The sequence below is a fragment of the Scylla paramamosain genome, chromosome 3 (genome assembly GCF_035594125.1).
Source record: "Scylla paramamosain isolate STU-SP2022 chromosome 3, ASM3559412v1, whole genome shotgun sequence".
In the NCBI taxonomy this organism is placed as follows: domain Eukaryota; kingdom Metazoa; phylum Arthropoda; class Malacostraca; order Decapoda; family Portunidae; genus Scylla; species Scylla paramamosain.
This window is the reverse complement of record NC_087153.1, coordinates 15,112,501-15,127,015: the sequence shown is the minus strand read 5'-3', so window position 1 is coordinate 15,127,015 and position 14,515 is coordinate 15,112,501. Positions and strand designations below refer to the sequence as shown.

The following is a 14,515-nucleotide window of genomic DNA, read 5'->3' as shown; positions in this document are numbered from 1 at the left end:
TACGTGGAGGAAAAGGCGTAACACAGCAACACACTCTCAGAACAGTGTTCCATAAAGGAGAGAGCTTGATCAAACTCCATTATATCTGGAGATGGTGTGAGAGCAAAGACCCTAGCTACATGAAAGGCGCTCTCCTCACGTCAACGAACAAAACTCTTCCACAATCGCCCTTTATGACTGTCTTGTATGACTGCTCGAAAACGATTTCTTTGTGGTCACGAACATTAATTTCATTCTATAAAAGTTTTTTTTTTCTTTTTGCAACTCGCACACGCAATTTTTTTTTTTTTACCGAAAAGAACATATTTATTCTCAGTTTTCTCACTTAAACTTCACAGACATTTTTTTGTTATATTTATGAAGGTGCCTTGCATTGCTTTACGGAAGTTCACAGAAATGTCTTTAATAAGATTCCTACTCCCATTCCTGCTCCTTCACCGAGACCTAACTCCTCACCTCTCTAAGTATCTTAATAACTTACCATCTCGACAGGAACTTCAAGTCACTCGCAGACTTGCTGAAAACACTTAACTTCTGACCTTTCTATCTCGCTCCAAGGAGGCACAGAGAGCCCTTAATGCATTTCAGACTCATTTTCCCACCTATCGACCACACGCAGCCCTCTCTCAGACTGTTCTTCTTCAATAGCTTTACTCTGATTCTTCTCCAACTCTGACAATTTCGTAAAAGCATTTCAGCGCAACCAGTACCCTTGAGTACTTCTACCATCACGCCTGACGACTCCTGTCTCTAATGGAGTTTCTTACTTAAATTGTTCGCTACACTCCACCGACTCTCGTGTACTTTCGCTATATAAAATTATAAAGTTTACATGCCGAATTTGTCCTTGAATTTATGATTACATATCTCATCATTCTTTCACTAACAACACAATCAGCTCAATAGACCGTCCACTTATATGTGATGTCCATACACCACTAGGCTAACAGTTTCGTTTTCTAAGGTGTTCTACTTCTGATAATACAGCGGACACGTGAAGGCGTTTTCTATTGACAGTGTTTCATCGTGCGTCATTTTGGTGAACACAAGGAAAGCATCAAAGACTACTAATATTTTTATTTAGTATTTGTAGTGCCTTCTCACATTCCTGCCGTGATGCTGATCAAGCTATGTCTTCCGCGGACGCTTATGATGACGCCTCCAGCACTGCCAGCATTGTGAGAGGCCTCCACGCCACACACACACACACACACCCACCCACACACACACACACACACAGAAAAGAAAAATGGCTATAACTAAGGAATATTCACGTACGCTTCAGGGAAAACGAACATTCAGTATATCTACACATGTACCGAGTTTCAACTGCCGCTTGAAAAGTACACAGGAAGAATGGTTGAGGCGTCACATTCTCAGATTCATAGTAATAATAATAATAATAATAATAATAATAATAATAATAATAATAATAATAATAATAATAATAATAATAATAATAATAATAAAACTCTGATACTATATGTACTTTTTTCTAATCCAATTGACGTCATAGTCATGGATCTTGATGGTGGTGATCGGCTTGCCGCCTAATCTCGGAACTCAGAGATGGACAACAATCATTGGAGCGGTGATGGCGGGTGAAGATGACTGCACAAAGGCTCACCCATTCCCCACCAAGCTCTCGCAGGATACTAATGTGGGAGAGGCGCCGCTTGTCTATACCATCTCTCTCTCTCTCTCTCTCTCTCTCTCTCTCTCTCTCTCTCTCTCTCTCTCTCTCTCTCTCTCTCTCTCTCTCTCTCCCCTCACGTCTTCTTGTATTCTTTGATGGTCCATGCCAGTGCCGGACATTGCAACACATTCCCCACACGCGCCGGACAAATCATGCATACCGAGTCGCCGCCCCTCCAGCCCCGCCTTTAGCCCTCACATAATATAGGGCTCTTACACTAGACGCCTTCCCTCTTACTACGATCTTCAGCGCTCTCCCCTCTCTCAAGTAACTTTCCCTGGCAGCCGTTACGTGAGGGTGGAGAGGGGCGAGACGCTCTAAGGGAAAGTGGGCACCCGAAGCACCCCATCCTCGCTCCCCTTATTAGAGAATGTGTGATGGAGGGAGGCTGAGCTGACGCGGGAGGCGAGGGCAAGGAACTTTAAGAGGAGACGTTAGGATGAATTTAGTATGCAAAAAGGAGGTCACGAAGAAAAGGTGGAGAGGAGACATGAAAAAAGAGAGAGAGAAAAAAAAAAAAAAAAAAACACTAAAAATAGCTTTGATGAAAAACTGGAAATAGAAAGAGGAATGTGTTAAGAGGCAAACAGAGTTAACGTATGCAGTCCATCTCTCCTATACTTCAAAAACGCGAAAGCAAACACTGGCAAGCTGAAGGGCGGCCCTCACCAACACCACCACCACCACCACCACCACCACCACCACCACCACCAGCACCTCCACACACCTGCCGCAGAGTGGCGCCACGCACCCCTCAACTTATTCGCTCATTATGGCGGCGAGAGCACTTGTCCGGCGGCTGCTGCGGGGATGAGGGTGAGGGACGAGGAATGAGCGAGTGAGGTGCGGCGTGAGAGGAAGAGTGGAGAGGCTCCGCTATCTATGCAAATGTGCGCAGATGTTCACTTAGGGCTCAGCTAGAAGCCCCTCCGTCACCCTCGCTCGGCCGCCTCCGCGCTACAGCCTCGGCTTTATGACCGCCGAGGAATATCGCGCGAGGGGAGAACATCGCTGCATGCAAAAGCTCTCCGGATGCGGACGTTCGTGTTGGACCCAAGGCAGTGACCCAAGGGAGTGACCCAAGGCAATGACCCAAGACAGTGACCCAAGGCAATGACCCAAGACAGTTACCCAAGGCAGTGACCCAAGGCAGTGACCCAAGGGAGTGACCCAAGGCAGTGACCCAAGGCAGTGACCCAAGGCAGGGACCCAAGGCAGGGACCCAAGGCAGGGACCCAAGGCAGGGACCCAAGGCAGTGACCCAAGGCAGTGACCCAAGGCAGTGACCCAAGGGAGTGACCCAAGGCAGTGACCCAAGGGAGTGACCTAAGGCAATGACCCAAGACAGTGACCCAAGCCGGGGAGTACGCAGCTATTGAAGACTCGCACTTCGAACCGTCTGTACTATTCTGAGCCGTGCTGAGGTGGGAACGACGACGAATATGCTCCCTTCTCTTAACCTCACTACTCCTGGAATGCCTGCTTACATATTGTCTCCTCTTCTCCCGTTTATTAATATAGAGAAAAGTATGTGTATGACGTTATTTCAAACTGCAAGAAGCGATTTATGCAGAGGCAACTAACATAATTTGTTGGCTGATATATAGAGAAAAAAAATAAAAATTAAATATATTCAAATAATTAAGAGTCAGCTAATATGTCCATTTTGCATAAGAAAAATAGTTGAGGCAACACAGAGCACCTCATTTTAAAGTAGATGTCTTAGTTTAAAAGAACATGAAATTTTCAATTAGGATTTCCATAAATCATTTCTAGTGTCCAATGGAGAAAAAAGGGGGAGGGCAATTCAATGTAAGTTTAAAAGACAGGACAGTTGCCGGAAAGGTGAGGTCAAGTAGATAAATGAAAGAATTGGAACTTTCAGGCTTTCCACAACACAAGGTTTATTCTGTTCCATTCAGAAACCTTAGACAGTTGCGAAGTTAGGCCTCTGTGTGGCTTCTGTGCGTGAATCGTTTAACTACGCACAATGATTGGTGGGTGGAACTACAGAATAAAAACATGAAATATTTATAGAAGCATCAAATGCCTTTCCAGTGAAGAAGTCACTACGGTACACTTTTGCTGCAATATGCTCTTATCTACGCCGAAGTTCTCAGAATTGGATGCAATTTAACGTTTTTAGTTCAAGTAATCTTTTGCCTCCGTCTCCATAGTTTACCCATGCCAACACACACACACACACACACACACACACACACACACACACACACACACACACACACACACACACACACAAGCGCTCTCTCTCTCTCTCTCTCTCTCTCTCTCTCTCTCTCTCTCTCTCTCTCTCTCTCTCTCTCTCTCTCTCTCTCTCTTTGTGTGTGTGTGTGTGTGTGTGTGTGTGTGTGTGTGTGTGTGTGTGTAGGGCCAACCTTTCCTCTTCCTGCCTTATATAACCACTATCATGAATCTGTCCCCCACCACTGCCATTGTCTACAAATCCACATGAACACAACGAGCACATCGCTTTGCACGCATCACAGACAGTCAATGACATTCTCCCTCAATGAAGGTTTTAAGTGATGCTGTTTTCACCCACACATCAATACATACCCATTAAGGTCCAGCTTACCGTTGAGAATATATCTACTGTGCGTTCGTCGCAGCCACCGAGGTCCCAGAATGAATTAGCGGTAAAGTACTAAAGCGGGACATAATTTTCCGAGCGGACACCATCTACCTGGCATCAATCACAATGTTGGACACTTTGAGCTACAGGCCATTAATATTCACGGCAAACTTTTTATATTATTATTATTTATTGGCAACTTCTGCGCCGTTTGTTATTTGCACGTAAAGTTTGAGGATATATCTTGGGTCTATAAATTCGTGTTATGCTTGTACGTACCTAGCTCATGGATTTTTTTTTTTCGATTATGCTATACTGGTGTATTACATACAACAAACATACATAAATTATATTATAACGTACAATGTAGTTATGTGGTTAGATCCAATAACCCTGAAAAAAATATGTCTAAGAAATATGCAGAGAGAGACATGTTTTGCGGTCTTATATATAGACACATAAAAATGTAAACTTGGAAACTAACAAGATGTAGTACATGTTACAATACGAAGGTTCCTACAATGGTACTTGGTTATATCTATCTATCTATCTATCTATCTATCTATCTAGAGTTATATAATATTACATACATCCGTACATATACAGTTCCACATAACTTCCAAATGCACTCTGTTATTTTATCAAGGGAGCGCTTCATAAAATCTCGTCTTAGTCCCACCCGCGGCTGTTCCCTTCATCGCGCCCCATCACTTATCCCATCCCTGTCCCCTTCACCCCGTCCCATCACTTACCTCTTCCCTGTAATCATAAAAGCCTCGCCGCCAAGTTCCGCAGGGCCTGGGAAATGTTTGCCCTCACCCGCCACTAAAACTGTCTTTCCCGCCACAGGAGCCCAATACAAGTCTCCCAGTATGCAAATCCCATAAGTGTATATTCCAGCCACGAAGATTCACCATAAAAAACAAGCCACCTAAAGTTATTTCCTTCAGTGATGAGTTTTCCCAACCTAAGCTAACCTGACCAAATTTAACCTAACCTTATCTAACCTAACGTAACCCAACCTAACCTAACGCAACCTAATTTAACCTAACCAAACCTAACATAACCTAACCTAACCTAATTTAACCTAACCTGATTCAATCGAATTTAACCTAACCTAACCGACCCTAACATAACCAAACCTAACCTAATCTAATCTAACCTAACGTAACATAACGTAACCTAACTTAGCCAAACATAACCTAACTTAATTTAGCCAAACATTATTTAACCCTAACACAATCTGACCGATAAAAAATAAGGATCTAGAGAAAGCAAATTCCTTACAGTTTTCCATTTTTACTACGTGGTGAAAGACTAACTTCAAAGAATGTAGATTGTTGAAATATATTAAAGTTATCTTCTTGTGTTGTGTCTTTTATTCAACGCAGTGGCGAGGAAAGTTAATGTACGACTTTCGTAAAAAAAAAAAAAAAGTTAAATAATGGACAAAATCATTTCATATCAATAAAAAATAAAAGTATAAGAGTCTGAACGTAATATACAGGTGCATGTATCCATTTCTCCCCTCACACACACATTTCTTACATGAGAGAAAATTAATTCCTTCTCTAGACCTTAACCAGTGCCAGTGTCCCTCTTACACAACACACACACACACACACAGACACACACACAAGATACACACACACAGACACAGACACACACACACACACACACACACACACACACACACACACACACACACACACACACACACACACACACAAAGAAGATGAATAGAACATAGTGAATGACACAAGTTAATTCGTCTTCCTCTTCGTCTGTCGTGTATAAGGAAGTTCAAGGCCAGTGTGACGCAACAAAGGTTTAAAGGAAGGTGCCGTTCGCGGAATCCAATAATGTCCTCACCAAGGTAGCGGCGACTAAAACAAAAGAGAGAGGAAAGGTAAAAGAAGCTGTGAAAAGAAACGTTAGAGTGTACAGCTTGAAAATACTCTATAGTTGATCGGATTACGTGGAATGTTTTAAATAAGTAATAGATCAAAGGGGATGAAAATATGTATTGAGGAACACGGAAGAAAGACACTAACAAGCCGTTGCCAGAACAGCTACACGAAAAATTAAACGCCTTACGCAAAAAAAGGAAATTAGTTAAGGGCAGAGACAGAGGAGACAATGGAGAGAAAAGAAAGAAAAAAAAAAAACATGGCGAGGTAAAAACTACTTAACGAGGTCTCAATAACACTTACCTTCCTTCATACCCTCCCCTTGCCCTTCATCCCTCTCTATTTCCACCATCACTATTTCCACCACAATCACCACAACTACAACCACTACCTGTCACTGTTACCATCACAACAATCATCCTCACATCACTTTTTACTCTTCACTTACCATCCCTTCCCTTCATGCCTCCCTACTTTCATCACCACTATCGTCACTTCATCACTGCCACCACCACAGCAACTGCAACCACTACTACCAATCACTGTCATCACCACACCAAAAAAACTACTACAATTACCCTCCCATCACCTTCAATCACCACCCCTTCCCTTCATCCCTCCCTGGAAAAAAAAACAAAAAAAAACACCTATCACTGTTCAACCCTACAGCAACGACCACAACAACCACCCTCACATCCTCCTCCCATCGCAGCCCCTTTCACTTCACCGCAACCTCCCTGATAAGCGCTGCCACTTTGCCCCGCTACCGCCTCGCCCCGCTGCCTCCCTCGCGCCTCAGGTGGCTCATTAACGCCATCTCGCAGCGCCGCGGAACTTTAAGCAGGATCGACGGAGTAGGCGGCGGCGAGGGAGACTCCAAAGTGATTTAGAGCTTAAGTGAGGTTCCAAGATTCATGATCTCCCGCCCTCCACCCTCCACTACTCAAACTTTTAGAGAGCCAGGCACACGTACTGGTATACACTGTATACTTACGCACCACCACCACCACCAGCTCCACCGCCACTACCACTACAGCACTTTACGGTGGTGTGAAGCGCTGCAGGTGTGGATGACTGGAATTTATGTGTTATGAGCATATGCACCAACAGGGACGATCCTTTACAAGTAAATAAGAATGCCATAAATATAACATAAATATACACAGGAAGATACGTGCGTGTGTGTGTGTGTGTGTGTGTGTGTGTGTGTGTGTGTGTGTGTACCTGCGTAGCGGTGTTACCCACTCACTCCCTCGCTCGCTCGCTTGCTCGCCAACTTAACAACAAAGTGCCAATAATTTCCCGGCGAACGTGAAAACTTTTAAAAATACAGAGGCAATGCTAAGGCCTCAATTATCATCAATCCCCCGCTGTTGTTGTGTGATGCATTGGGTAAAGAACGCACGTACGCATATACATAGTACACACGCACATACAGACACACACACAGAGGATTTTACTAACACTCACTTCGATTAATTGTCAGAACACACACACACACACACACACACACACACACACACACTCTCTCTCTCTCTCTCTCTCTCTCTCTCTCTCTCTCTCTCTCTCTCTCTCTCTCTCTCTCTCTCTCTCTCTTCGATACTTGAAAAAAAAAAAAACATTGAAAGCGGAAGACGCAGCATTACCTGAATCATCGAGGTGGTTATCGTCATTACTAACCTGTTCCTCATGATTCCTGATGCTCTTGATCTTCCCTTCTCCCTCCCTTATTTCTTTCTACTCCCCCTCCCTCATTCCTTCCTTGTCTCTCTGCTTCCCTTCCTTCCTGCTTCATCGTTCACCACCGGCCCGAGAGGAAGCAACACGTCAGCAGGATACCAGATACTGTTTCTTTAATTAAAAAAAAAAATATATATATATATATGGTCAGTGTTTAGGCGTATGTGGGAGGTTTGAAGAGTAATGAAACTGTGAAAATGAAATGAGCTGCTGAATGTGTTAAGGAAAAAAAACAATGATGAAGTTTTGAGTTCATTTTTTTAGTATTATGGTGAAAAGTTGAAAGTCTAAAAGGCATTATACAGTTATAGTGTGTGTGTGTGTGTGTGTGTGTGTGTGTGTGTGTGTGTGTGTGTGTGTGTGTGTGTGTGTGTGTGTGTGTGTGTGTGTGTGTGTGTGAGAGAGAGAGAGAGAGAGAGAGAGAGAGAGAGAGAGAGAGAGAGAGAGAGAGAGAGAGAGAGAGAGAGAGAGAGAGAGAGAGAGAGAGAGAGAGAGAGAGAGAGAGAGAATCTGTATGTCTGCCTGCCTGTCATGTAATTTACGAATGTGTTAACAAATATCAATGCACGAAATTTGGGATTGATGGGTAGGCGCATCACGACAATAAATGTGCGACCCTGAGCCTAAAAGAACACTAAAAGAGTAAAAATAATAATAAAATAAAATAAAAATAATACTTGTGGCTGTGAACTTTTACGCGATAATAAAGAATAACGCAAATAAAGTCCTCGCCACAGGAACTGCAGGGAGAAAAGTCCACTTAACCCTTTCACAGGTATTTGACACACCTTTCCTTCACCACTAACCACTCTGAGACACCTTATCTAGTTCTACAGTCACCTCCAATCATTGCGCCGCCTAGAAATTACAAAATATATTCTTCTTCATCTCCTTCTTTCTTGTAGATGCTTGTAAAGTCTCCCTGCACTGCTTTCAGTGCTGTAAAGTGTTGCGTATTGCAGTAAAATGGTTAACACATGGAGTGACAGACAAAGCAATGGGCACATAACTACTAACAATTATACATGTTGGCAGATTTACTAGTAAGAAAATTGGTCAATAACGGAGAATAAAGACCTTACAAATGACGAATTATTAAGCAAATTCTAAAATTCATAAATCTGGTGACCTGAAAAATATAAATACAATCTTTATGCACCACTACTTTTTGAGCTCTTGTAGTCCTGTATGTAAACCTCTTAATGTATAATTCCATAGTGCTGCAGATTTAACGAATATTAGTTGTCTTCTGCAGCTGAGCTCACGCCACCTTTATGTAAACTCCCTCGGGCACGCCCTAGCCGATCAGGTTTTAAATCCTTGCCTTCTAAGCTGCTTACCATCCTATAAATATAACTATTGTTATTGTCATATTTGTCAATTATCAGTGTATAAGTAATTTTGAGGATAGCTTTACTAAGAGAGAGAGAGAGAGAGAGAGAGAGAGAGAGAGAGAGAGAGAGAGAGAGAGAGAGAGAGAGAGAGAGAGAGAGAGAGAGAGAGAGAGAGAGAGAGAGAGAGAGAGAGAGAGAGAGAGAGAGAGAGAGAGAGAGAGAGAGAGAGAGAGAGAGAGAGAGAGAGAGAGAGAGAGAGAGAGAGAGAGAGAGATACAGATAGACAGACAGACAGGTAAGCACAAAGACAAACCTTTGAGAGCCACTACATTTCTGCTATATACTGCTGATGCACACTTCTGACTCAGCTGTTGGAAAAAGAATATATGAATACTGAACAATAATTTGCATATGATTCAATATTCACAAAATAACCTGTGCCCTGGTGTGCATCGGGTCTTGCAAGAATGAAATTGTTTGAACATTCTCCCCTCTTACCTACATTGTCATTCTATAGCGATAGAAATGCCACTAAAATGAAATGGAATATTTTGCTTTAAGTCACTATTTTGTTCAGTGACAAGAAATGTAGATGCAGAGGTGTTCTTCCCGAGGTCTCATAGTTAAATGAACAGAAGCTCATATTTTGAAACGCTTTGTTCTCCCATTAAGACAATTTTCAAATCCCACAGAAATGATGAATCAAATTTTCACGAGTTCTTTTTTTCATACTGGTGACCTCGAAATATTGTTAAATTATCACAAGGAGCGTGAAAATACCGCTGAAAATCTACCCATAACTTCATGTCAGAATAAAAGACGAGACACAAATGTTGAGGAATACTGCCCAGAGTTGAAATGTAGGATATCCGCTGAGTGCGAAGCACTCACTGCAATACTTGAGAAAGAAAAAAAAAAAGCGCGCAGTATTTAAACTTTAGACAGTTATGTGATTATTTGTCAGAAAAAAAAAAGTACAGAAACATTCAGCAGTTGTAACACTCTTATGAAAAGTAAAATTTATCTAAACCAGTTCGATCGGAAGCCAAAAAATGGAAATTACACTATATATATATATATATATATATATATATATATATATATATATATATATATATATATATATATATATATATATATATATATGTATATATTTATATATATATATATATATATATATATATATATATATATATATATATATATATATATATATATATATATATATATATATATATATATATATATATATATATATACAAAGGATAAAGTAGAGTTAAAAAGATAAAAAAGAAAAGAGTGTGAAGTTGATTGGTGTTCCTCGTGAGAAAACAGGACGTGGATTTCGTCAAGACTGACCCCTCACAAAATTCGGAAATTAAAAGTTGGTGAACCGAAACCTGAGTCAATAATGCTGTATATGACTGAGAGGGAATGGCGGGAGTGTGGGAGGGGAGGAATGGTGAGGAGTGTAGTGGAGGAATGGAAAGGATGGACGCAGGGCAAAGACAGGTCAGTGAAGTTAGGAACCATGAGGAGGAAAGGCGAGAAATGAGAGAGAGAGAGAGAGAGAGAGAGAGAGAGAGAGAGAGAGAGAGAGAGAGAGAGAGAGAGAGAGAGAGAGAGAGAGAGAGAGAGAGAGAGAGAGAGAGAGAGAGAGAGAGAGAGAGAGAGAGAGAGAGAGAGAGCTCGTTTTAAACTTTTTTCAGTTCAGATTGTAGTCTACCACTGAAAATAATGACAAATTCGTTCACATAATAATTCAATTCACAGCTAGCTAAAGTCAAGCAAGTCTAATAGACAAGGATAATGATGTTCTACTTGGAGTAATGAACCGTTAATACCTGTGAATTAATATTTGTCGTTGCAATTACATATCTGTGAATATTTTCTCTCTCTCTCTCTCTCTCTCTCTCTCTCTCTCTCTCTAATTATTTTTTATACAAAGTCTACGAGTAATAAGGAATACATTTTTTTTTATGTAGGAGGGACACCGGCCAAGGGCAACACAAATCTAAAAAAAAAAATAAATAAAAGCCCACTGAGATGCCGGTCCCCGAATAGGATCCGAAGCAGTACTTAAAAATTGAAGGATAGGTGTCTTGAAACCTCCCTTTTGAAGAAATTCAAGTCACAGGAAGGTGGAAATGCAGAAGCAGGCAGGGAGTTCCAGAGTTTACCAGAGAAAAGGATGAATAATTGAGAATACTGGTTAACTTTTGCATTAGAGAGATGGACAGAACAGTAGTGAGAGAAAGACGAAAATTTGTGAAGCGAGGCCGCGGGAGGACGGGAGGCATGCAGTTACCAAGATCAGAAGAGCAGTTAGCATGAATATAGCGGTAAAAGATAGCAAGAGATGCAACATTGCGGCGATGAGAGAAAGGCTGAAGACAGTCAGTTGGAGGAGAGGAATTGATGAGACGAAAAACATTTCATTCCACACTGTCTAAAAGAGCGGTATGATTGGAACCCCTCCAGACATGTGAAACAGACTCCATACATGGACGGGTAAGGCCCTTGTATAGAGGTAGCAGATGGCAGGGGCAGGGAGTGAGAAAAACTGGCAGAGACGTCTCAGAACACCTAACTTCATAGAAGTTGTTTTAGCTACAGATGAGATGTGAAGTTTCCAATTTAGAGTATAAGAAATGGACAAACCGAGGATGTTCAGTGTAGAAGAAGGCGGGAGATGCATATCGTGGAAGAGGTGCAACGTAAGAAAGTTCAGTAACAACACTGCCCATGAAATAAATAATAGGAACAACAACAAAAAAAAAAAAAAAAAAAACACAACAATGCAAAAAAAAAAAAAAAAAAAAAAAAACGGAAGAAAGAAATAAACATATTTTACCTTGACATGACACGCGTGGAGTGACTTCCCGCCGCTCCCTCACTTGAGAGCTGCGCCACACCGACCAGGCCTTGTGTGTGTGTGTGTGTGTGTGTGTATTGGCATGTCTCGGGAGGCATGAAGAATTGCTGGAAAAGATAAAGAGAAAAGCAACTTTACCGACTTAACAAGATTTCATATAGATACTTTTCAATTATGACTTCACAAGGCAACATAACAGGATTTGTAACATAAAATGACTCCACAGGATTCTTAGAACTCGAAGGTAATACTATACATCAAACATACAAATATTACGCAGACGATTTACACGGAAAACTGTAAGCTGATAATCATTCCACCAAACAGAATTCCAAAAGCTTTAGAAGACAAAAAGCCAAGATTATAGAACAGTGCTTTGTCTTATTAGAGGTAAAGCAAACACTTTCCTCAAACAAGATGAATGAACTTGTACTTCCAAGAAGATTTTAATGTAAATACTGATACAAACTAAAAAAAACAACAACAAAAAAACAGGTATAATAATAAATAGAGAAAAATTCGACACATCAGACTGTGAATACGTATTATGTTATTCCTACACACACACATAAGGATTACACATCTTTTAACTGCCTGTGCCGCTAAATAATGATGAAAACACAACTGTGGGACACTAAAACACTTCTAATATTAAAACAGTGTCTAAAGTTGAAGTAGACAAGAAACCTCCGAAGTGTTCTCACGTTTGAGATTTAGCAAATGTTGAAGCAGAGATTTAGCAGAAAGGATGACAATGGTGCTATCAGGGTAGAGTACCAGACACACACACACACACACACACACACACACACACACACACACACACACACACACACACACACACACACACACCAGGGTGATACATGTGACGCGGCGCTCCCCGTCTCAGGGGTAAAGATGCGGCCAGCAGCGGCAGCGCCGCAAGGTACCACTAGTGAAACAAAGGCCGGGTTAATGACATTTCATCGTAAACTTCAACGAATGAAAGTTTAATGCACCTCAATTTTTGTAACGAGTTTTGCCTCACAGCTGATTACTTAATGTAAAAATCTTGATCAATTAAAAAAAAATGTATTCTGGCAGTTAAAAAATAGAATTCGTTTAAATAGTTAGTGATGCAATGAAACTCAGGCTGAAGTCCTGTACTTCTAATGTCTACACGGAGGACTTTTTAAGAATAATATCTCTGAGAAAGACTTGATCCAAAATGAGTTACCTCAGCCTCACCCTGCGTCTTCCCACACCACTGCCTCCACTCGCTTGTCTCATCTTTTCTTCATTCTTAAATTCGAAAGTTAATCGTTCCATGCCTGAGGAAGAACCCTCCCCCCCAAAAAAAAAAAAAAATCATTACATATTCTTAATCTACAAACTATTAACTCATTTTGCCAATTTACAATTAATGGAAAATGAAACACGAAACCTTTTATGTGACAGATAAGTTAGAACTCATTCTCAAAAAAATAAAATAAATAAATAAATAAATACAAAAAGTAAAATAAATAAATGAAATAAAATTAATAAACAAATAAAACATAAAAATAAATAAATAAAAAAAAATAATAATAAATTTATCCGGGGCTTGTATGAAAACCCAAGGCGTGAAATTAACCTTGGAGGACTGACGCTGACCCTCCAGAGCACGACACCTGGGATAAATGAAGAACACTTACCTGAAGGAGGCACTTAACTTCTCCCACGCCCCCTCAGCACATTCCCGCCTCTTTGCCGTCCTGCTGCTGCACTTCCACAACATAAACTTTTTCTTACTCTTAACCTCTTACTCTTATCCTCTCGTAACCTATTAACCTGCTTTTACCCTTTCTCTCTCTCTGTCTCGCTCTCTTTTCTGGCGCCTACATGATGCAGTCCTTTCGTCACTTTCAGCGGTTCTCTATTCCCTACAGGTTAGTGCGTTCTAATGATAACCTCCCTCTCCTCGGCAGCCAGAGTCATAGCCCCATTCCTCCCATTGGTGCAGCGCCCCCACCACTCCAGCACCAGTAAGTCTTAGCGCCCCCTGCCTTTAATGCCCCGCCGCTCCCTCTTTTCCCCGCCGCTACTCCCTACGCCATTCCCCCACCAGCGCCAAGGAGTTCACCATTAGCAGTGGGGATTCATTTAACGTGTTTTGGGAAGATTCGACTCGGCAAGAGAGCTTTCTCGAGTACGTGTTTGTGGAGGATGAGTTATGGGTCCAAGGCGATGGCGGATAAGTTATGGTTTCCTGCGTAAGGCGGCAAGGGAGGGAAGAGGCAGGGAAAAAATATAAATAAATGCATGAAGAAAACATTTTTGAGTTATGGTCTGAAATTTATTTATGACCGTCAAAATAAAAGTTCGGATCGCGGCAGTTATGACGGCGGG

At 41.4% G+C, this 14,515-nt stretch overlaps 1 protein-coding gene across 5 annotated transcripts in view; it reads right to left on the bottom strand.

The window, feature by feature from the left end:
* The window catches only part of LOC135091114 (uncharacterized), a 544,598-nt gene that overhangs the window by 230,921 nt on the left and 299,162 nt on the right, over positions 1 to 14,515 (bottom strand). For all 5 annotated transcript variants that reach the window (XM_063988513.1, XM_063988533.1, XM_063988552.1 and 2 more), the window contains exon 6: positions 12,128 to 12,255. The gene's annotated coding sequence lies outside the window, so the exon portion shown is untranslated. The remainder of the gene's footprint in view (positions 1 to 12,127; positions 12,256 to 14,515) is intronic.